Source organism: Ascaphus truei, chromosome 1 (genome assembly GCF_040206685.1).
Source record: "Ascaphus truei isolate aAscTru1 chromosome 1, aAscTru1.hap1, whole genome shotgun sequence".
Lineage (NCBI taxonomy): Eukaryota > Metazoa > Chordata > Amphibia > Anura > Ascaphidae > Ascaphus > Ascaphus truei.
In genome coordinates this window covers 188,862,411-188,887,209 of record NC_134483.1, presented here as the reverse complement: position 1 = coordinate 188,887,209, position 24,799 = coordinate 188,862,411, and the positions used below count along the sequence as shown (strand labels likewise).

General features: G+C 41.0%; 1 protein-coding gene across 2 annotated transcripts in view; it reads left to right on the top strand.

The window, feature by feature from the left end:
- The window catches only part of LOC142469980 (protein FAM240B-like), an 81,028-nt gene that overhangs the window by 16,407 nt on the left and 39,822 nt on the right, over positions 1-24,799 (top strand). Inside the window, exon 2 of one of the 2 annotated variants that reach the window (XM_075576799.1) lies at positions 7,405-7,480. The exons of the other annotated variant lie outside the window; for it this stretch is intronic. The gene's annotated coding sequence lies outside the window, so the exon portion shown is untranslated. The remainder of the gene's footprint in view (positions 1-7,404; positions 7,481-24,799) is intronic. 2 annotated transcript variants of the gene reach the window in all.

Sequence of the window (24,799 nt, the reverse complement as noted above, 5' to 3'; positions counted from 1 at the left end):
ACCGATTGACTCCCGTTGCATCTCAGTTTGGTAGTTACCTAGTGTTGTTCTATGTTGAGGTGTAAAAATCGAAACAGTTTTTCCTCAATCTAGCCAAAGACTGTATCTTTCTAGCAGCTGTTTTCATTGTGAGAATATGGCTTGGGCCCTGGGGTCACAGTAGCATGACTGTATTGGTATTGTGCTTCTCAAGCTTAATTTGGTTCTTCTTTCCTGAGATGTGTGGAAAGCCGATCGTAGTACTGAGATGGCATTGCGGGTGTACTTATAGCAACGCACAGCTTGCTTGGTTGTGATGTAGAACCTATATCTGGAGGGAATCACACAGCAGATTCCTTCATTTTTTTGTAGTATCTTTGCTGCAGATACTTCCCAACATTTGACTGGGGTAAGATTACACACTGCTTCAAATGTTCATAATTCTTCCTTTGGCGTTGCATTCTCCATATGGATTGGAGAAGGCAGGCTGCTTTATTCTGGTGATTTAGTCAACGAGTTTTCATTCCTCTGTAGGCAGCCTGTATAGTGAGAGCTGCAGAACGTATGCGCAGATACTTTTCTCTTTCCAACCTTGCTTGGACAATAACTTTGTAGTACTTCTGAATGACTCTGCTCCTTTTCTCCCTTTTTAAGAAGTTTAGCTCATCAGCGAGAGAATCCTGTTTCTGAGTGTACATCAACACATTCTTCATTATATTTTGGAGCTCTTGGCCACAGCTGCTTGCCTCAGTTTCTGGACCTTCTTGTGCTCCCTCTTGTACAGAGTCCTCTGGCCTCTGAGCTTGGCCTCTAGTGATGCTCTAGTGATGCTCAGGCTATACTTCAGTTTCTTATGCTGCTTTGTGGGGACACACTGGGTAACCAGACTTCCTGCAGCACTTGTGCTTCTTTAGCAACCTGCATATTTTCTTCCTGCAGAGATCGCTGTTTCTCTTTGACAATCTGTAGGTGCGTATGCAGACCTTGCAGTTAGTTCTGCAGTAGGTGCTCTGCTTTTGTGCATTGCTCCAATACTTCTAACTTTTCATCTTTCAGCCTTGTATTTTATCTTCTGACAGTCTCTATAATATTCAGTGTCTCCTTGTAGTCCTCCTTCCATTTACACACTTCTGAGTTGAGGCTTCCGGTCTCCTGGCGTGAGACTTCTATCTCTAGGTCGAGGGTGTGAAGCTCCTTCTGAGAGACTTTAAGATCCATACTTAGACTGTAGACAGCATTTTGAGAGATGTCCATCTCCTCAGCGAGACTGTGAAGTTCCTTTTAAGAGACTTCCAGTTCTGTGCGGCAACTGCTGATCTCTTGGTATGAGGCCTCCAGTTCTATGCGGAGAGTAGGAACCTCATTCTGTGATATGTCCACCTCTGTCTGGATACTGTTGACCTCCTGGTGTAAGGCATTCAGTTCTATGCGGAGAGTATGAACCACATTCTGAGAGACTTCCAAATCTCTATGTGATTGTTAACCTCTTACTGAGTGACTGAAATCTCTTTCAGTGCCCCCTCAAACTTCTGTTTCAGATTAGCAATCATTCTGTGAGACTTGCTCTGCTTTTCATCCATGGTGGTAATAGTAGTGTTCGTAGTATCTAGATCCGTAGTTAAATCCTTCAATTCGGTCTTGGCCACCGAGTAAATTGCGAGCACAGTCTTCTCTAGCTCATCATTATTTTCCTCTCATTTTCAATTCTTCATGGAGCAGATCACAGTTATGCCTGGCAGCTTGCAGTGCATCTTCAGGTCTGGTCAAGGGATCGTCACTCACTGGTTCCGGCTCCACTTCCCTGGTATGGTTGGTTGAGGATTCCTCACTGTTAGCACCGGACAGACGCTTCTTTGGGTTACACAACTTCTGCCTTGGGCCCACTGGGTGGGTGACTGCCTGCCTGGGTGGGTGGGTGACTAACTGGGTGGGTGGGTGACTGTGTGGGTGGGTGACTGGCAGTCACATATTCTGTCAACATATTCTGTCGTAACAAATCCTACATTTTCTATAAGCTACAGGACACCTCGGACCCCCTTTTTCTCTGTGAGATCTGCGGATGTGTCTGTTCCTTCCATGGTAAGTGAAGCACCGCTTTTCTTTTTTCTGCCTTTTTGTTTTGGACAACTCCGTCCCATCAGAGATACTGGGGTATCCGTCTTTATTTGAAACTTCAGCAGCTTCACTGTATCTGCCAGGCTTTTTGTGCATTTGCTTTAGCTGGCAGGAATATTTGGAGTCATAGAGGCCTGTTTGTTTGGTGCGTACTGAGTTTAGGCACCTCCACCATTCTTGTGGTGTTTTGTTGGTGTAACTCAGTTCAGGTTCCCTATAAGAGATATCTTCATCCTTATCCATTTCTTCATAGGACCGACAGGTCACTCTTCCATGGGGAACGACACATCTTGTCGTCCACTTTGGGGCTATCAGGTGTATTTTTCTTCTTGACCTCGGGAGGTGCTATTGCAGCTCTTTTCACTGTATTCGCTAGAATCCCAGCTGGTAGTCCTACAGGTGAGCAGATTTTGCTTGCAGAATTTGTAGCTCTCACAGGCGTCTCTGTAGACTTTTTTTTATTTTTCTTCTTAACTTTGGTAGGTTCTGAAACATCAGCAGTACTGTGCACACATTCTTTCTCATCAGTGATACTGGATGTGCCCTTGCCAAGTAAAACTTCTGTATCTTCCTTCTGACCACAGCGCGTTGCTTGCTGCTGCAGTTCCTTGGCACGTTGAAAAAAATATTCCTCTGACTGCAGCCCTTTTTCTGGGGCGACATAGGGATCATCCTCATCATCTGAATAAGGCCTGAAGGGACACTGCTCCGTGTGGCTGGGCTTTTTATACCAGGAACACATTTTCTTCCCCATTCTTGCAGTCTGTATTTAACCTTCAGATGGGCGGCCATTTTTAAAATCCCATGGGGTTTTCTTTTCTTATTCACACAAGTGGTGGGGTAGACAGGTCTGCAACCCCACCTTTCACCATTATGCATTATGGGTTGCAGACTTGTCTATGACATGCAAATGAACAGTAATATTTCCATTTGCTATATGCTTTGCTCTGGAGGGTTTTTGTCACTTTTTTTGACCCACCATAGCTTAACTTAGTATGTATATATACAGTATATACAGTATATATATATATATATTTATTTTTATATATATATATATATATATATATATATATATGTGTGTGTTCCTTACTGAGTCAATCCAGGATCCCAAGATCACAAGGCAAGAAGGAGACAGCACACTCAGGAGGTTCAAAAAAAGCGTGTATTCAGTAGAAAAACTGGCACATAAACCCGACTTTTCGGTCCTTGGCACAGGACCTTTTTTTGTACCTCCCGAGTGTGCTGTCTCCTTCTTGCCTTGTGATCTTGGGATCCTGGATTTACTCGGTAAGGAACCTATCTATACATTACCTGTATGGGACAAGCACCTATTTCCAATTTATGTGTGTGCCATCTGCCTATATATATATATATATATATATATAGGGAACTATGTTAAAAATGGTTTTTGAGGCAAAAAGTGACACTGTGTGCTCATTTGCATGTCATTTCCCAGAATCCCTTGCTGCAGTGGAAGTGCTGTATGCTGGGTGATAATGGGGAAAGGTGGGGTTGCAGACCTGCCTAAGACATGCAGATGAGCATACAGTTGTATTTGCATATTTGCTTTCCTGTGGAGGGTTTTTGTCACTTTTTTTACTCACCATAACTTAACTCTGTATTATGGTATAGCCTATCCCATAGCCTCTTTGCATACCCAGTTAAAATCAACCCCACACTGATGAGACCCATCAAGGTCGAAACAGCTGTCTGTGGGTGGTTTTCTGGGTATGCACCTTAACCCTGGCTGTGCTCAAAGCTGTGACCATGCAGCAAGCTTAAGCCTATAGGGAACCATGTTAAAAATGGTTTTTGAGGCAAAAAGTGACACTGTGTGCTCATTTGCATGTCATTTCCCAGAATCCCTTGCTGCAGTGGAAGTGCTGTATGCTGGGTGATAATGGGGAAAGGCGGGGTTGCAGACCTGCCTAAGACATGCAGATGAGCATACAGTTGTATTTGCATATATATATATATAGCTATACAACAGTCCAAAAAAAAAGTCTATTTTCTGTTTCTGTTTTTGTAGCTGTAGGGGAAGGCCTCTCTGCTCTCCTGGGTGGGCTATGGAAATGTCCGTGTCCAGGTATAGATGTCTTGTCCCCTTGTCTTGCTGTCAGCATTCAGTCCTTCTGTGTGTATCAAGACATCATCTTTTCCTCAGCTCAGCCCAGTTGTGGGCGAAGGAAAATCTCTGCAGTCTTCCTTCTCCTTATGTCAGCCCAAACACTCCCTTTAGTGTTGCTATATTATATCTAATAGACTGCTTTTAATTTGGAGGCTAAACCTTTTCACTGATTAGCTTTTTCTTTTTGCTTTGCTTTTCATTTTCTATTTTTTAATTTAAATGTTTCCTTTAAAAAAAAACTTGAAAAGAAACACCTGCCAACGTGTTCTTTGCCCAGCAATCTGTATTATACTTTGTTAGGAAAGCAACAGGACAAGAGGAAGCGCTAATTTCTATACAAAAAAGGCTAGCAGCCTATGATATAACTCTGACCCCCAGGTCAGATAGATAGAAATGGAAAATAAGTTATATCCCTGGCGCTTAGCACTACAACAAACTATATAAAAGGATATATACGACCAGATGGAATGGGTGTGGCAAATTGTATTTTTTATTTCCTATTTTTTGTGTTTATTAATGTGTTTTATTAAATGTATTTTTATTAATCTCAGTCATCTGTCTGTTCTCAGCATCTGTTTATATTGTTTTCTTGTGTGTCTGTATGTCTTTGTATTTGTAGTCAGATTACCTTACAGTATTATGCTATGTTATTTTATTTATTTTCTTTACATGATTGATCGTCTGCACGTGGAGTACCCAAGTGGATTTGCCACACCCATTCCATCTGGTCGTATATATCCTTTTATATAGTTTGTTGTAGTGCTAAGCGCCAGAGATAAAACTTCTTTTCCATACTTTGTTAGGGCTGTACTTTTCACACAATGTGACTGTACAGAGGAACTTGGCAGACATTCCTTGTGGTTAGATGTACATCTAGGTACTCACTATCAGAATTCTTATGAAATATTGAAGTTGGGATTTGTTATTATATTGATCTTTACCTGATACATTATGATAACTTACCTGATATGCCAGGGGCCGTGGCACTCCAGACGTGCAAGGTATGTCATGGCACAAATGCTCATTTCCATGGGGATTATTGAGCTAAATGCTCCTATGCAGCAGTTGGCTCAATCGAAATAGAAGTGAAGCCCCTTTTACTTCTGCTTCCATCAGCTTGGGGACAGTGGCAGTTATGTGATCACTGCTGAATCAATAATAAACTGGGAAATGCTTGCACTGAAAAGGTCATTTGAACTAACTATTGATAATGTCACAACTTAGGCCAATGCAAGCACACCCTAGAGCATGCTGGGAACCAGGTGTCTTCAGTCAGCTTCTACACAGCACAGACTTTGCATGATGGAGCTGTTTATGCTCTGTGACTGCTTGGGTCATGTGTTTTGTTTGTGGGCTGGTGATGAAGGGTCGGTGACTATGAAATGTTGTACAGTATGTGATTTTCCCTTATTTGGCATGTGTCTTACTTTTATTTTAATCTTTGTGGAATATGTTTTTCTTGCTGTTTGAATCTAACTATTGGAGTGCCAATCCAGCCATTTATAAAGGACCTATCTAGATTAGCACACAATTAATTTTTCCCATAAAAAACAAACAAATAAGACACTTGTTTAAAATAAAAGCCTAGATTTGGGAATTACTGTGGAATACTCGTTAGTCACCATTCCTTTCAGAAGTTCCACAATGGCTACTACCATTATAGCTATCTTTAATGGCCTGCAGGCTGTCAAAGAAGTTATTGAACTCAAGTAGGCTATTGACTAGTGACTTGGCAGAATACAGGAAAGATTATTTATTATAGAAAGTCAGTAATTTGCCTCAATCTCTATTCTGACCTACTGCAGGTGCAACTTCGACTGAAAAGTCAGAATAGTCTCAGATAATCAGAGCATTATTCATCAGGAGGCAAATAAAAGGCCAACAATATAAGTACAGATGTAGGTTCTGTCAAAGAAAAAATGGTTTGTGGCTAATATAACAAAGTTTGAAGGGATAGTCAGACAAAACCATTACAGTGATTACTGTGGATTTCTGAGGTGAATATATGAATCGTATGTACATGGGACTTAAGCAAATGTTAGTTTATTCTTGAAAAGGGAAATAAAAGAATATGCCTCTATTTAAAAATAAAGTTCACTTTAAAAACAATCTTTGTATAAACATGCACACCTCTGAATTAAGTAGCAGAAAATGTTTTATAAATTGATCTAAAATTCATTCTACACTAACATCATTGCTGCTAGAGAGGCCTTCAAAATATTGCAATGCATTATGTGCCCCTCTGGCAGGACTTCAAATAGTCCTTCAATAATGAAATCCTGGCATATGAAATCACAAAATGAGCAGACAGACTGTCTAAGAACAAATTAAAGTATGATAATGACCCTTCATTCCTGGTTCTCTTAGTATTGCTGCTCTGCAGGAGTGTGATTGCTGTCAGATACCGTGGAATAGAAAGCTGTCACTTTGCACAATAATCATGCTACTGAACCAACATAATCATGTTACATTTTATTCACGCTGATCTGCCTATGGAAATCATTCTTCAAGCACAGGAAAATATCTAAAATGTAGCATTCAAATCTATTAGTGCATCCTTCCTGTCTGTGAACATACAATAGTACTGATTATTTCAATATGAAAGCTTGTTATTCGACATTAATCTCTTGGACCACAAGAGTGGGCTGTCTGATGGTAAAAGATTAAACAAACCTATAGAAGGCGAACAACAATGTGAATATATAATTCTTTGATTTATAGAATCATAAAGTCATCAAAGTACGATAAGCAAAAAAAAAATAGAATTAACGCAAATATGGGAGTTATGTTTAGTAGGCAAATCATGAACTTGTCACTGCTCAAATGAATACATATTTTAACATGTGCCTTAAATATCAGAACTACTGTAAGCATCAAAATGAATAATTAAAGCAATATTTTGTATTTTAATGCTAGTCATATAACTAGTCATGGCAATGCAACCGCTAAAGCACACAAGGAGTTAAACCCAATCAAATTCTCCCATGGGGGACTACCCACGCTCCCAAGAGCACTCACCCCCTGCTAACCCTACTACCTCTAACATACTTACTCCCCCTCCGTAGTAAAGGATAACAGACCCCTTAGCCCCCAAAAAGAGTCCAAGGCCCAATAGCCTAAGAAAAAAAATCTCCAAAAATGCAAAGTGATCCCAGGCCTCATGGCTTATTTCTAATCCACAGTCATCCGGGCTGGGCGACGAGGAATCCTCAATTTGTTTGAAGACCTCAGTCCTCTGTTGATAGAGAATCTTCTGAGGTAAGTATATTGAAAATCTTATTTTCTTCTAGTTTGATGCAACATCCTCACAGCTGTCTCTTTGTGCTGGCTCGTTTACAAGGCCATCACACAAGTGGGAAATTAACACGAATTCTAGCAATTAATCAGACTGTTTGTTGTAACTTATGCTCCCTGTTCACTGATGACGTAAATTAGTTGTCCAATCAGGACCGCCAACAGGGAGAGAGAGCCGGGACAAGTGTCCCAGGGCTGGTGGCTGTGGGGGGCCCGGCTGGCAGGACGGTGCTGGAAGTTTGGTCCAGTATCAAGTTCTGCATCCAGCTGCTTGAACTCTGATTTCTGCTGCTGAGCCCTAGCTCCCGACTCTCCCCAGCTGCTGCCTGCTCTCACATCAGGCCTCTCTCTCTACAACTGGTGCACACCGGACGCTGAACCTGACTTCTGGGTGCACCCAGCTTTTGGAGTACACTGGTTGGAGAGAGAGAGGCCCGGAGTGGGACAAGGCAACACTGAGGAGAGCCGGGGCCCAGCAGCTGGGCCCTGGTTCTCTTCAGCTGCTGCCTCCTCTTCCAAGGCTGGGACTCTCTCTCCAACCTTGGAGCACCCGGAAGTCAGGCTCAGCCTTCGGCACATACTGGCAGGAGAGAGAGGCCCGGTGTGGGACGAGGCAGCAACAGCAGCTGGTGTGAGCTAGGGCCCGGTGGTGGCAGCAATCAGAGGTAAGTGGTAATTGTGTTTGTGGGGTGTGTTAAGTGTATTTGTTGTGTGGTGGGGGGTGTTAAGTGTATGTGTGGGGGGAAATTGTATTATTGGAGGGGGGAATTGTTTTTAGGGGTGGGGTGGTGGTGTTTGTATCCTGGGGGGTAGTAGTGGTGTCTATCCTGGGGGTGTAGTGGTGTCTGTATTTGGGGGTGTAGTGATGTATTTGGTGAGGGTAGTTTTGTACTGGAAGGGGGTATCGTGTGTGTATTGGGGGGGTTGTATAGGTATTGGGAGGAATTGTGTGTGTGGTCAGGGGGGGGGGAAATGAGTGTGAGGAAAAGGGGGATTGAGTGAGAGGAGGTAATTGAATGATAGCGGAGGGGGGTGGAAAGAGAAGAAGAGAAGAGAGGGGTTGAAAGAGAGGGAGGGGGTGAGTGAGGAAGGGGGGGTGGAAGAATGAAAGACAGAGATGGGAGAGAAATACAGGTGTGAAAGGAGAGAAGGGGAGGGCTCGCAAAACTGCTGACATGGGGGGGGGGTGGCACTGACACCATTGGTAAATTCAATTAATATATTAGTCTGCAGTCCTGTTAGCTATCTAGTTATTAGGGCTGTTAGCCACTCCTATAGGGGAGGGAGAGTGTAGTTAGGTCAAACCTTGCTTGCCTTAGAGATTAGCAAAGCATTGCCATGCAATGCCTTACTAGTCTCATAGGTATGGAAGGGTGGGGAGAGTATTATAGTGTTGGGAAGGTATTTACCCCTTTGGTGCCTGTGTTCTGTATTCCTAGCCTCATGAATCAAAAGGGATAATGTGTTTTCTGCCATAGGGTTTATAACACATCTTATTAAATAACTCTTTGGTACAAGGAGATATAAGATTCCCCTCCCCTATTATATCGATAGCAGTTATTAACTCCTATTTATCGGTGGAGGTATTTATCTCATAGCATCGCAATTTTTATATTGCACCCAATACATTTTTGGGCCATAGCATTGCTTTAAAATTAATTGTTGTTATTTTTTTGGTCTGATGCGATAATAACACCAATTTATTAGAATTTGATGGCTCCCAGCCATAATCAGGTATAGAGTCCATTGACATCTAAAATAGACTGCGCAATAAATGAAAAGATAAAACACATTTCTATTGTAGAATTTATTATAAACTCAATACAAATTTGTGAAAGTTTACACCCTTTTCTGTCTTTCAATTATTTCTTACCAGAACTTACAGTGAAATGTACACCTTCTCTTAGTCCACTTTAGCCTCTTGTTGTTTGGCATTCAAATAACTCTGCCACATGCAAAATCCCTTCCTTAGCCACACAGCTAGTGTGAAAGTCTTTTTTTTAATCTCATTGAAAATCTGGCAAATTTGGGGACTTGTCATAAATCAGCACAAATTGCCATTTATTAATTTAAGACAATTTCACACATATCATTATTAATCCTGTAGTCACTAAACAACATACTGTACAATATTTCCCATAGTTTAAGGCTGCACATGTAAAGGGCAAACCAGATTAGTGGGTAAGATCAATGTAAATAACTTATCTGAGTTACTGACTTCCTGAGAAAAGATTCAGCCGCCCTTACAGAAACTGTTTCACTTAATTATATCTTTTTAAAAATTAACCATTTGCATTTATCTGGGAACAATGGGTTGAATCATATCAGCTACTTATGATTATCTATTTGACTAATGATTGTTTCATAATGTATTTCCAAACAGAAAACAGTAGTAATGACAGTTTTCCTGTAACGTTAAGGGTGGCAAACAGTTTTATTTGCCGAAGTACATTACGTAATTATTGTAAAAACCGTACCAGAGCATTAGTTACCATGCAAATGTCAAAAGCCAAAATAAATAATGTTTAAAAATACTTATACTTGTCCAATTTTTCAAAAAATGTGTCAATCAGTTACATTGAAGTTACTAAACATTAGTAATTAGTTCAATTTTCTGCTTGAAAGAAATGCCCCTTTAAGATATGAATAAAGCAAAGACATCATGTAATATATACAAATTCGGACAGCCCTACACAGAATCAGTATGTATGCGTGCAAGTATATATGACAAGGAATGGTGCACAAGGGATGTGGTCTGTCCCCCAGGAACCCCAATCAGAATAACTTAGAGAAATTCAATGTACTGAATTCCCAGCACTCAACAAAAAGAGACTGACGCGCTCATTATGCTTCAAATACTGTATAACCAATCTTATTAAGTCAGGTAAGTAACAAAAAGAAAAAACAGTTCACTAACACTAACATAGTGTTTTTGCATTTAGACTATAAGAAGCATATATCACACAATGTAAAAAAAAACGTTAATCAATGTGAAGTCAAATTGAAAAAGGCCACCGTCCAGCATTTGTTTATGAGAAAAAATACTTCATAGGAAAAATAAGAAAACAAACAGGGATACTCAGCAGTGCATTTACTGAAAAGCGACTTTATTTAGAGAAGCCTCCAGGTGCCAGAAATCGCAATTATCAAAGGTAATGACCAAAAAAATCCACTCTAAGATCAGGGGGGCGATGTTCTGTCTGGCCTTTCATCTGACCCATTTTCACAAAAAAAATATATGTAAGTATATAGTACTCTGTACTATAGTACTATAGTACTGTAAGTATATATGTACTCTGTAGTCTTGCTTGTAATGATGTGACAGTGTTCGTCTCAAATTAGGAGGCGGAACCGCAGGGCTGAGGTAGGGATGTAAATAAACCGACCAGAGCCCTGGGACAGAGTCCTGTAAGAATATTCGTAGTCGGTATGGAAGCAGGGGTCAGGGCTGGCGGCAATGGTGCGGAGTCCAAGGGACAGTCAAAAGGTCAGGGCAGGCTGCAGTGGTACAAAGTCCAGGCAACAGGCAAAGGGTCAGGGCAGGCAGAAGGCAACGAGGTCGGGGTCACGGTCCGGGGTCATCAACAAGGAATCCAAACAGGTAACAGAAAGGGCAACAGCAAAGACCGACAGGAGCTGCAGAAACACAGAACTTTGCTCAGCGACTCCCACCAGGAAGTGCAGCCTTATATAGCAGGCTGCAAGTAACCAAAATGGCCAAATAGGGTAGAAAGGGCAGGCAGCCTGGTAAACACGAACTGGCAGCAAAACCCGGCACGGATCGAGCAGAATTCTTACAAATGCTAACTGTGATCCATAACTAGTCTATAAGGTCTGTCGCTATGCCGCACGTGTCAGTATTGGAGTTCTGCTCAGTGTGGCCAACTTTAGCTGGATTTAATTAATAAAATAAACTATCTTTTTCCTAATAAATCTAGTGCATTTGTGTTGCCCAATCCTTAAACACATATCCCCTTGAGTCACTTAAATTATGGGGCTATGATTTGAAGGGTCAAAATTAACTAATGGCAGTGTCATGTTTATGGAGTTAAATCTAAGTGTGTGGATTTTTGTAATGTGTTGCCAGAGAGACCAATGTGTGCATCCTACAGTGTTTTGACACATTGATCCTGATGTGTGTCGCAGAATCTGATAGATTTAAGAAAGAGATGCATTACTAATGGGAGAACATCATATTTGTATATCTTTTTTTATAACATTTCATTGTGAGTATAAATCTAGTATACATGGCACTAATGAAAGGTAGGGGTTATTTTACTATTATGTTACCTGACTATTAAGAGACTTAATGCATTCAGTTCATGGTTTAGTTTCCAGATAGTAACCAAACTCCTGTCATGTTTTATTATGTTGGAATTGTAACTACAATGTAATGTTTGAATAACATAGATAAAATAAATGTATTTCTATTATAAGTATAATCTACAACAAACAAAAATATCACTTATGAGCACATTCACATGTCTCAGACACGTGCACAATCCCACCTTTCGCCATGATCTTTTAGCATACTGTACAATGCTTCCTCTGCAGTCAGGGATTCTGGGTAATGACATGCCAATGAGCACACAGTGTCACCTTTTGTTTCTTATTCCTTTTAACATGGATCCCTATAAGCTTATGCCTGCTGTATTACACAGCTTTCCAGCACAACCTGGGTTGCTAGCAAACCTACTCACAGACCATTGTTTTTACCTTTTTGGTCTCATCAGAGTGACAATTATAGTCTAAGAATGCATATATTTAAATGTGAGTTTAAGTCTGTGTTAATATCAATATTCATAACGAATAAATAGAGTTTTATACATTAGAACTACATTTACTTTGATGGACATCATGTCACACCAAAACAGTGACCTAACATTAAGTTGGCATGTACTACATCCTGATAAACAGTTACTGCAGCACTTGTAGTTTTTCTGTACAAGACAAATGGTGCAAGAAACTTGTCATCATACCTCATGAATCTAATTCAAGTTTATTTTCTTTATGATGATACAAGGATAACTATTTTATTGAACTCAGAGGATTCACATAGAAGTCAGTACTTTTTGGCTGTATTTTTTAAATAGTGTTCATAGTAAAAATCAGTTTCAGTAAACTCCTGAAGAAGACGTAACCACGTAGAAACGCGTAGAGTCGGGCTTTCTCAGCCATCTTGGGAGAGGAAAGGAGCAGGGGAATCTCTACAGCCTGCGGTCCCGGCGGATGGTGACGTCACATTCCGGAAGTGACGTTTGCGGATGCCGGTGAAGACTGCGTGAGAAGAACTGGCAGTAGCAGTATTTCCCATGCCTAATTTCCTTCTAAAGCCAATTGCTGACCTATATACCATACCTTCGGTTGGGGCTGCATCAGATCTGATTCAAATGCTTTCTTACCTGCTGCGCTTGTGAGTAGAAATTTATAAGTTTCTACATTTATATTCACATTGGTCCCACAGTATTACACTATCCACTGTTTTCTCTTTTTTTGGGCACTCGACGACGCTCCCCTGGAACTTTATCTATTCAGTAAACAAATACATAATATTAATAATAATAATAATAAAGTTAACCAGAAAATGTAAAGTTGACCATCTTCTCCATGTCTGCTGAGGTTGGACCCCTGTAACAATTTCTTGTAAAAACGTATAGAGTATAGTATAGAGTAAGAGTATACTGTAGGACTGGGGTCTCAAAATCAGTTCTTATGGACCACCAACATGACAGCTTTTATGGATATCCCTGCTTCAGTACAGGTAGCTGATTGAGCCACCTGCGCTAAAGCAAGGATATCCATAAAACCTGGCCTGTTGGTGGTCCTTGAGAATTGAGTTTGAGACCCCTGCTGTAGAACAATAAATATGGGAGTAAAGTAAATCTCAACACATTTCTCTCTTCCAAGCTTTATGCTCACTGCCCAGCATAAAATGTACCCCACTAAAGTACCTAATCCATTGGCAGAACTGTTAAGGGTTATTAGGGATCCACAAACATAGGTGGATATGCTGCAAGCTCACTTGGATCATTAAACTTGGCTTCACTACCTCCGCCAAATCCTCTGCCGCTTACCTCAAGGGAGCCAAAGATTTTACTTCCAGTTAAATTCGCGGGAGATCACCTGCAATTCTGAGGTTTCCTCAACCACTGTCAACTTTTATTTAGTCTCTGTCCTTGTAACTATCCAACAGACAGCCCAAAAGTAGGACTCATAATTAGTTTATTCAAATTCATCATCGTCATCTCAACACTTTTGGACAAGGCTAGCTCGTTATTCGATCTGTTTGAAAATGTTATTCAGGAAAGGTCTGTAATCTTTGATGATTCAAATCCTTCTCAGACAGCATAATCAGCACTTTTGACTCTACACCAAGGATGACGATTCATGTCTGAATACACAGCAGAATTCCGTTTATATGGACTACAGACAGCTTGAAACCCATCCACTCAGGGTTCTAATTATGTCTTATCCGATCACATGTATCACTTTTCCACTATACAGATGTAAAACTCCTCTTGCATAAAGAAATTATGTTCTTCTGAATTCCAAAACATTTATTAGAGCATAGATTAATAGTATCTGCAATGTTGATACAGTATGCAATAATCAAAGTCGGAGGGAAAGATAATGCCTTCCTAGGCCAAACATGAACAGATAGGTTCAGATGCAAAACAAACTCACATATTACAGCTGCTGCTCCAGTAAGGGAGGATACACAGGGAACCCCTGAATTCTGAGCTCATAATTCACAAGACTGCTAAACTCTATACCTAAGCAGCAGTAAATAGATTATAAAGATTTTTGCTAGGAGCAGGCATAATAAGAAATTCTAAGATATTTCCTAAATCAACAAATAAATATCCAAATAACAGATACAAAATGAACTGTGGATACAGGACACACCCTGTCACTACTGCACGTAAGGTATCACAATTTTTAAGATATGTGAAACATAACAGTATAAATAATGTAAATATCAACTGTGACTATATTTTTTTATCAGTCCTTATCTTCATGAGACAGAAGGATTATCTCTGTTATACTGTACATAGGTCTGATAAAGGTCTTTACTGTGTGCTGTCTTACTGTTTTGACCTTTACATTATTGTATTGTATGTCTTTATTTATATAGCGCCATAAATGTACATAGCGCTTCACAGTAGTAATACTCTACTGTTCATATAAATAACAAATAATATAAATCAGGTCATGGGAATAAGTGCTTCAGACATTAAAGTAACATTAAGGAAGAGGAGTCCCTGCTCCGAGGAGCTCACAATCTAATTGGTAGGTAGGGAGAACGTACAGAGACTGTAGGAGGGAATTTTAGTAAGTGCGTCTGCAGGGGGCCAAGCTTTATGTATCATGCGTCCAGGATTATCCAGTGCTATTCATATGCATCTTTAAGCAGATGTGTCTTAAGGTGGGTCTCAAGGGTGGATAGAGAGGGTGCTAGTCGGGTACTGAGGGGAAGGGCATTCCAGAGGTGCGGGGCAGAAAGTGAGAAAGGTTTAAGCGGGAGAGAGCTTTAGATACAAAGGGGGTAGAAAGAAGACATCCTTGAGAAGAACGCAAGAGTCGGGATGGTGCATAGCGAGAAATTAGGGCTGAGATGTAAGGAGTGGCAGAAGAATGTAAAGCTTTAAAAGTGAGGAGGAGAATTGAGTGTGAGAAACGGGATTTGTCGGAAGCCAGGAGAGGGATTTCAGGAGGGTAGATGCGGAGACATATTTAGGAAAGAGTAGAGTGATTCTGGCAGCAGCGTTTAGGATAGATTGTAGGGGAGACAGGTGAGAGGCAGGAAGGCCAGACAGCAGGAGGTTGCAGTAATCGAGACGTGAGAGAATGAGGGCCTGAGTCAGAGTTTTAGCAGTCGAGTAACAGAGTAAAGGGCGTATCTTTGTGATATTGTGGAGGAAAAAGCCACAAGTTTTAGAAACATTTTGAATATGAGAGGAGAATAAGAGAGAGGAATCAAGTGTAAACCCTAGGCAGCGTGCTTGGGCTACTGGGTGAATGATCGTATTTCCAATAGTAATGTGGAAGGAGGTAGTAGGGCCAGGTTTGGGAGGAAGTATAAGGAGCTCTGTTTTTGCCATATTAATGGTCATCTAGCAGACCAGACTATCAAGTGGGCGATTTTGTCTTACAGAAAGACAAGCAAATCGAGCGCCATGAGTTGCCATGGGTTAAAACCACTCCCAGCAAAAATGGATTTTCTGGGGGTGGAGGGGGGCGGGGGAGGGCGCGGAAGTTATAGAGGTCCCACTCTCTCCCCCCAGGCATTTAAAATAAATGCCGGGGGACCATGTGAGGCCTCTATAATATATTTGCCTTCCCTTCAAGCGACGTGTCGTCCTGGTAACCCAGCGTCAAATGACGCTGCGGGGGTCACGTGATATCACGTTACCATGGCAACGTGACGTCACATGACCCCATGCGTAATTGGATGACAGGGTTGAACGGGGGGAGGGTGCGAGGCGTGAGGAGAGATGGCAGGGATGCGCACTGGGAAACGTTTGCGCACACCTGGTCTATACTGCAGCATGAATACTCATATAGTTGAACAACACAACTCAATGTTTGTTGTTTGCATGCACTCCTCTTGTCTGACGTGAAGTGACCATCAACAATCCATATACATTGAGTCACCATAGTTGATAAGGAAAAAGGATACCTGGCTCTCAACAGACACTCAGTCCATGTGATACACAGTCCTTGGGGAACCCCCCTGAATAGTCCAAGTTCTTGAGGTTGGAAAATGGAGATTCTCTGGACTGGCCAAATTCTTGATGTTCCCCCTACAAAAGGGTTAGAAAAAAGCCCACCATTGCGCAGTACATCAGGACTAGCAATGTCTCTTATAAATAATACACTATGCCTACTTACAAGAATTCTCTTGTTAGATGTGGTTGAGAGGATCTGTGCTTTATCCCCTTCTTCTCCGCTAATGCCACGAATCCCACGTGTAGTTCCTCAATCTCCTGCGCCCTTAGTGCTCTCGGATGCCCAAGTCACGATTGGCCCCAATGTGGAGAGAGTACAGCAACGATGGTGTAGATTGCACAACAATTTATTAAAACACAGCTACAACAGCCAAACAGACACTCATGCTAGATGCGGTTTAAAATCAATATTAGGATGACGCCCGCAACTTGCACTGGAGTCCCCTTAGCATCGCAGTCCAGACTGGGTGATCTCACCACCTCTAAGCAGCAGGCTCCAATACACGAGCTCCCACCACTGCCTGTTGACAGTGACATGTATCACATGGACTGAGTGTCTATTGAGCGCCAGGTATCCTTTTTCCTTATCAACTGTCTCGTACGCAAGTTGAGGAGATAACTTGCTTTGTGGGAAACCTTCGGCAGCTCCATTCCTTTTTGTTATCACAATTGGATTCACAACATCGTGCGGGACCACTTTTTTATTATTTTTATCACTGTTAGAGCACTTTTTAGTATCTAGAGTTATAGTCAAGCGCTGTTTAGCTCAGGGTGTTTGAGTTAGTTTTTGTATTTAGTCACCATAGGTGAAGGGGGGCTCTGTGCTAAAATGATCAGCTGGTATGTCTGCCATCTTTTGCTCTTGATGTACGTCTCATAGTTTATGGCATTGGATGCACCTGTGGATTACGCTGGTCTTTGTGTGTGTGTGTTTATATATGTACAGTATATCAGCGAGGAGAAATTGTGTGTGTGTGTGTGTGTGTGTGTATAGGGGGGAGGAATTGTGTCTGTGTATATTTTATGATAAAACAAAAGGTATTCAAAAGAGGATATCACAACCTCTTACATATTTTAAAATATTACTAAATTCAGCTAGTGCTCTAACCTCAGAGGACAGAATTAGAGATAATATTACTCTCACAATAAAAAACAACAAATGAATGCAATATAATCAGTTAATAATGTATATAAAATAATACACACAAGTATAAGTACGTATGGAGAGAGAGAGAGAGAGAGAGAGAGAGAGAGAGAGAGAGAGAGAGAGAGAGAGAGAGAGAGAGAGAGAGAGAGTGGGAGGGGAAGAAAGAGAGAGAGGGAGAAAGAAAGAGAGAGGGAGACAGAAAGAGAGAGGGAGAAAGAAAGAGAGAGGGAGAAAGAAAGAGAGAGGGAGAAAGAAAGAGAGAGGGAGAGAGAAAGAAAGAGAGAGAAAGAGAGGGAGAGGGAGAGGCTTCTTTCACTGGATCCAACCCTCGGGTCCAAGATAAAAGCTATAGAAAAAAAAGAAGAAAAAAAGCGCAAAACCCATAGTGCAGTATGACAAATTTAATGCGAAAAAATAACGGTTAAAAACACTTACAGACGTAAGTAGATACAGCTGCGGCCGCCTTTATCCTGATGCGGCCAGATCCGCGGCCAGATGCGTTATATTTTCTATTTTTCTGTAGCGCTTTCCGGTATGTTAGCGCTCGGATTTTGAGCGCTGTCTGCTATACTGCAATACCGTCTAAAAACACAGGTGGGCGTTCGCGAGCTGTTGTCTTAAAAGTGCGCGCGCAGTCTTTGTAAAATGGAGGATTTACAGTATACAGTATTACAAAAATATTGCGTCGCGTCTTCTTCGAATATAAAATGATCACATTTCTATACAGTACTGTATGTACTGTATTATTTTGTAATCAGTACTTTTACTTTTACTTGTTTTCATACTCTTTTTATACAGTATTATACGTGTACCGTACTGTATGTCTCATTTGAACATTGTTGAAACGCATAGGCGTGTTATAGTATCACATTTCGGCGCATACAGCGCTCTCCCTCTCGCCCCCGCACACGCACAGCTAAAGTACTATTTCCACTTCTTATCTACAGTTCAGTAAACCTCTCCCAGCCAGATGGCTTTCTGGCTTCAATCATCCCGAACCTGTCATCATATTCCTGCGTGTATAACGTACAGAGCCTGGTGTCACATTTCAGCACCTTCGTGTAATCCTCTTTGGGAAGGGAACTAGTTGATGATTAATGCGCATGCGTGTATAACTTCACAATCATGTGGAAGTTCAAGTCTGGAAAAATAAATATATATATTTTTTTTTTTAATGTTTCATTTCCAGGCGTGTTATTCTGATATTTTATCGGTACTGTAGATTTTTAATGTTACACTGGTCATTCACATGCTTTATGTAATTTTTATTGATTTGGGGGTCTGGGGATCAAAACATTATGATGACCTGTTGAAAATATGTCTTTGAACTACAGTACAGTACTGCTAATCCTTCATGTAGCTTAACCCCCTCCCCCCCCCCGCAGACACACACAAGGCTCAAGAATTTCAACTTCTTATCGACACCTCTTGAAAACCATTCATTTTCAAAAGCTTGGCTTTGTGCTTTTAATCGTCCCGAGTCAAGCGTCACATCTCTGCGCCTGCGTGTAATCCTCTTTGGGAAGGGACCTAGTTGATGATTAATGTGCATGCGTGTATAACTTCACAATCATTTTCAAATGCTTGGCTAATCCCTTAAACTAATCCATTATGATGACCCCCCCCCCTCCCAACCCTTTGAGGCTTTGTTTACCGTAACGCATGCGCACTTGTGATAAACCCTTCTCAAATTAATATGTTAATCTGATTATGTAACAAATGAATAAAAATGTAACCAATGAATAAAAAATGTAAGCCTTCTTGAAGAATCCCCAGCCCCCCCCCCCCCACACACACATTCACAGTGAATTTAAAGTTCAATGGAAAAAAATGTGAATGTAATGAAATATTTATTTTATTTTATCAGGAATAAAAAATACAAATAATAATTTTCAGTGTTTATCTTCTTTGTACACGTACAGTAGTGTACAGTAGTTCTTCTGACAGTTGAAATTTGAGGGCTGATGCATAATCATGGAAGAAAGAAAAATACAAATAATCATGAAAAATGCACATTTATAATAATAAAAACAGTGATACAATTTTTTAGTCTTTATCTTGTTCATCATGGCCACATTGCATTCTGTAGTTCATTGAGAGAGGGGTTTTTTGTGTGTAAATCATGACTGTAGATACACTATACACACAGTTCACACAATTTACACATGATACCCCCCTCCCCCCACCCGTCCTTTTGTAGTGCAGTCAGCTGTCTCTGAAAAGGAAAGAAAAAATTAGTGCAGTTAAGTGCATATAATTGCATTGTGTACAAAAAAACTACTCCATATTGGACTACTGTATGCAGTTACTACTGTCAAACTACTGTACACTGGAACTACTATACTGTAAAATAGAGTACAATAGTAAATGCGCGCTGGCCGTCCAAATTATTTTTTCTCCCAAATCCCTCTCCGTGCTGCTCCCCGTCTCCCGTGATCAGCGGGGCTAGAGAAGGCTCAAACATAGACAAACAAACAAATGGGGGCGCAAAAAAGAGAGAGTAAAGGAATCAATAAATGTTCTTTAAAGCATAAGGTTTTTTATAGGGACATAAAATAAAATATTTTTTTGTGATTGTTTTTTATTGTTATTATTTTAAATGTTTTGTGTATTCATTTTTCCTTTTTTGCTAGTTATTGTAGGGTCTATGTTTCATGTTTATATGTTTTCTTTGTAATGTATGCTGGTTTTATGTCATTCATAATGATTGGAGGGCTGGTGACATCATCTCTCAGACGAGTAACAATGTCACTCATTGGTTAGCCTGCTGTATTTAGTGTGCTCCAATGGGCATTATGGCTATGCCCTGACGAAGTGTCCCACGTGACACGAAACGCGTAGACGAGCTATTTGCATGCTGGGTACGAAGGTCACGACGCTGTAGACCCAGAGCTGCTTACACGAGTGCAGGGAAAAACTTCAAGTGGACGCCAGTCTGGAACCTCCCCTCGGCACTTACCATCTGCGATCCGGAAGAGGGGGGGTTCATGGACTACGGAGTTACTGCGGTGGTTGATACCTGCCTGGTGTACTTGGATCATTAAGATCCCTATTGTATTGTAAGTCTTTGTGCTTATTTTATGTCCCTATAAAAACCTCATGCTTTAAAACATTTATTGATTCCTTTTCTCTCTCTTTTTTGCGCCCCCATTTGTTTGTTTGTACTGTAAAATACTTTGTAACAAGATTGGTAGTGCTGCCAACTCTCTCTAAAAATTTAAAATTAGTGCAGTAAAGTGCATGCTGTATACTGTAAAACAATCAGGGCCATACTTACCTGTATCATGCTGTACTTGATGTGCCTGTACTTACCATACTACAGTACAGTACTATACTACCTTCCTGATGCTTGCCCATTACGCTCTATCACAATGGGCAACACAGTCACAATATTGTCGATATATTTATTACAGCATTCCATGGTGAGCACATCGTTCCAAAAACTCATTATGCCATTCGCCAACTCATCCTTTTTTGAGGGTTTCCCCACTTTTCGGATATGGTCCTTCAGCTGATGCCAGACAATTTCGATAGGATTGAAGTCTGTCGATCTGTCATTGGAGGGGGAAAAAAGGAGAATTAGTTCCCAGTTGATACCACAGGCAAGAATATGCGCAGTTGACGCGGTGTGCTTCGGATCGTTGTCCTGGTAGAAACAGTGACCATCTGGGAATTCACGTGTGATGTATTCCACAATCTCAGGCACTATTTGCTCTTGGAAAAAAGCTTTATTCATGATTCCTGTAACAAGAAACGAAAAGTGCTCAAAATAATGCACACTACAGTAGTACAGTACAGGGATTAAGGCTACAGCATGTGACTTTGTGCATTATTATACTGTACCATCAAAGATGACGATGCATCAAGGTCCACGCCTAGAGATGGCACCCCACACATGCATCTTCACTGGGTGTTTTGGACGCGGCTTCATAGATATGCGTCCTTTTTTGTGGAATGCAAAGGTGGCAAATCTCTCCACAGATACAGTAGACTCGTCAGTAAAGATCCAATCCTGAAAAGTTTCGCCACTGTCGATCCATGCCTGTGCCTGGACCACTCTCTTTATCTTGTTGACGTCCCTTATCATAGGGTACGCTCTGTAATGACAAGGAATAATTTTATAGGTACAGTACAGTTTATTAAACCACAATTTTCACCTCCTGTACTGTCCAGTACTAACCTCACACGTCCATATTTCCATCCAATTTTGCGTCTCATCTTCTTAATGCTGGTCTCTAATACGGTTAGATTGTGATTTTTCTGCAGAGTGTCTTGATCCTTAAGGCACTCTTCTCATCATTCTCTTCACTTATTCTGTCAACCAGAACCGTTGTCTCCCTACAGTTTAAAGGAAAAACAACAATACGTTACAGTAGGCCACAAGTACAGGTACATTTATGCTCAGGCCTACAGTATGGCCAAGTATAGATATTACTTTAATAGAATAGTTATACTGTATAAATATACAGCGATAACAATAAAAATAGATAGATACTGTATAAAATAGAGTTATATAAATATACAGCGATAACAATAAAAATAGATAGATACTGTATAGAATAGAGTTATATAAATATACAGCGATAACAATAAAAATAGATAGATACTGTATAGAATAAAGTTATATAAATATACAGCGATATAATAAAAATAGATAGATACTGTATAGAATAGAGTTATATAAATATACAGCGATAACAATAAAAATAGATAGATACTGTTTAGAATAGAGTTATATAAATATACAGTGATAACAATAATAATAGATAGATACAGTACAGTACAGTACAGCACTTACGCGGTAGTTACCGTTGGTGTCCTCTTTACTTTTTTGGTCTTATCATGGGCATGATAGCTCACGGTTGATGCTGGCACAACGAGGCCAGAAGTACTTAGCCAGTGTTGAATGTCCGCAATTCGTTGTCCTCTCGTGTACATCTCCTTTATTCTCATGCTGAGATCCTTAGAAATCTTTTTAACAGGCATCGCTGCGTGTAGAAAGAAATACAAGCATAAGAATGTATATTCGATGTTTAGTCGATGTGTATTCAATGTGCAGTGAATCCACAAAATGGATGGTGTATTTATACTTTAATGAGTCACATTAGAATACGCCCACTTTTAACACCTGCACCTCGTCGCCATGCATAAAAGGTGACACACATTGCATAGCCTCCCACTCGATGATCTGTATCTGAACTTGCCTTTGTCCAGATACTGCATTGTGCCATCTGCTTCCATGGATCAACCCCGATTCTATGGACGCAGGAACCCACTCGCCTCTGCCGTACCTGTCATGCAGAAAAATTGAAAGGCGGCAGCCATTTTCAAGCCAAGGCCAAAGCAAAAGGCTAAGGCTAATAAAGAAAACCTTCTGACGACTCCAAAGGCTACAGGTAAGGCTTTAAAGAATCCTTATTATGTCTAGATAAAATTCGGTGATGTACACTCAAAGCAAAACAAATGGTCACCTTCTGCATCAGCCCTCGCCGCCGCTTCCGCTTCTCTCCCGGAAAGCCAGAGGACACCTTCTCCATCACTCCTCGCCACCGCTGCTGCTTCTCTCCCGGAAACCCAGAGGACACCTTCTCCATCACTCCTCGACGACTCTGTCGCTTCTCTCCCGGAAATCCACAGGACACCTCCTCCATCACTCCTTGACAACGCTGCCGCTTATCTCCAGGGAACCCATATCTCATCCTCTTATGCACCCATCCACCCAGATGTCCACAGCACCCCATGCACAAGATCCAGCTCGTTAGACCGCATGCTGAATGGGTTAAGTGTAGATATCCCTGGGAATTCTACGCTAGTAAAGATAGATCTTCTTTTAGAGACCATGCTAAATATGGATCAACGGATGGAGATGATGGATCAACGGATGGAGAAGATGGATCAACGGATGGAGAAGATGGATCAACGGATGGCGAAGATAGAGACTGACATAGCGGGGATACATAATTTGCTCGGAGTTCATGGCCCTGTATCTCGGACGCCGGAGCAGGAGGGTGGCATGGATGGGATGAATGTGGGACCTTCAACCTTCCATCGCCAAGCGCACCACCTCCATCAGAAGAATATGTGTTCATGTATGCCGTTAACGAGGATGTCATGACAACCTCGTCAAGACCACGCCAGGAGGCAACACTGACAAGGAGACCAAGACAGGAGGAAAGCATCCTCCCAGACAACCTACCCTCGCCCGCCGCCACAAGCAGACCCGCTCCCAGAAGAACACCCGCTCCCAGAATCCAACCCACATACGCTTGCATTGAGACGGTGCCCGACATCATCCTGCGCGAGCTGCCCCAGCCACTCAGGGGAAGTATTGGTTTGCAAGTGCTCGTATACCCCAGAGGCATGCCTTGTTAATTTTCAAGCACCACGTGCCATACTCGTTGTATTTAGGGTGGGCCCACAATGTGAACTACAAAGGGAATCGCGAGAAACAGGCTCTTCCTGAAAATTTAAGAAAGATTATTGTGGAGGAATTGCGGCGCTATTTTTCAATTACCGATACATTAATGAAAATCGTGCGAGACTCCATTAATGGCATTTTGCGGCATACAAGGCATCGGCCCTGGAAGGACAATCTGCTGGGAAACGAATTCGCTTCGTGATTGCTCGTCTGTTAAAATCTTGATTCATTTCTGACTTGTTCATTGTTTAAAATTGTATTCTAATATATTTTTTTAAATATACCTGTACGTTTTTAATTACAGTACACCATTAATGTTTTTTTACTTACAGTACTCCACCAATAAAAATAATGTTGATTGTTGTAGATTGTATTCATAATGTCAATGTTTTTACTGTATTGGACACCATTAATGTATTTGTACTGCACCCGCAAATAAAATAAATTGCTGTTTTTTTTAAATATACCTGTATGTTTTTAGTTACAGTACACCATTAATGTTTTTTTACTTACTGCGCATTACACCACATCAAAACAGTATTAAAATGCATTATCGGTATTTGTATTATTATTACAGTAGAACACACATACTGCACTGTTATACATGTACAGAATAAATGCATACTTTTTATTTTTGGGGTTTATTATACAGTGCAGTACGGTCTGTAAAAAAGTATGTAAAAAAGCTCAGTTATTCTATCCTAATCAATAAAAATGGCACTGATTCAGATTCAGCAGTGTGCAAGCATAGTTACAAAAAGCGATATTATCCATCGAAATCCCTCCATTTGTCGTTCTCAGCCCGATGACAAAGTTTCTTTTCTAAGGAAGAAAAATAAAAGTATTACTGTAATGCTTTGTTCAAACTAGTCAGTCCCCTAAAGAAGTTCCCACAGTCAGTCCCCGCAGTCCCCTCGGTCAGTCCCAACAATTATTTTCTCAGGGGGCGTCTCTTATTCACATACAGTACATGCATGCGCCTAGATGTG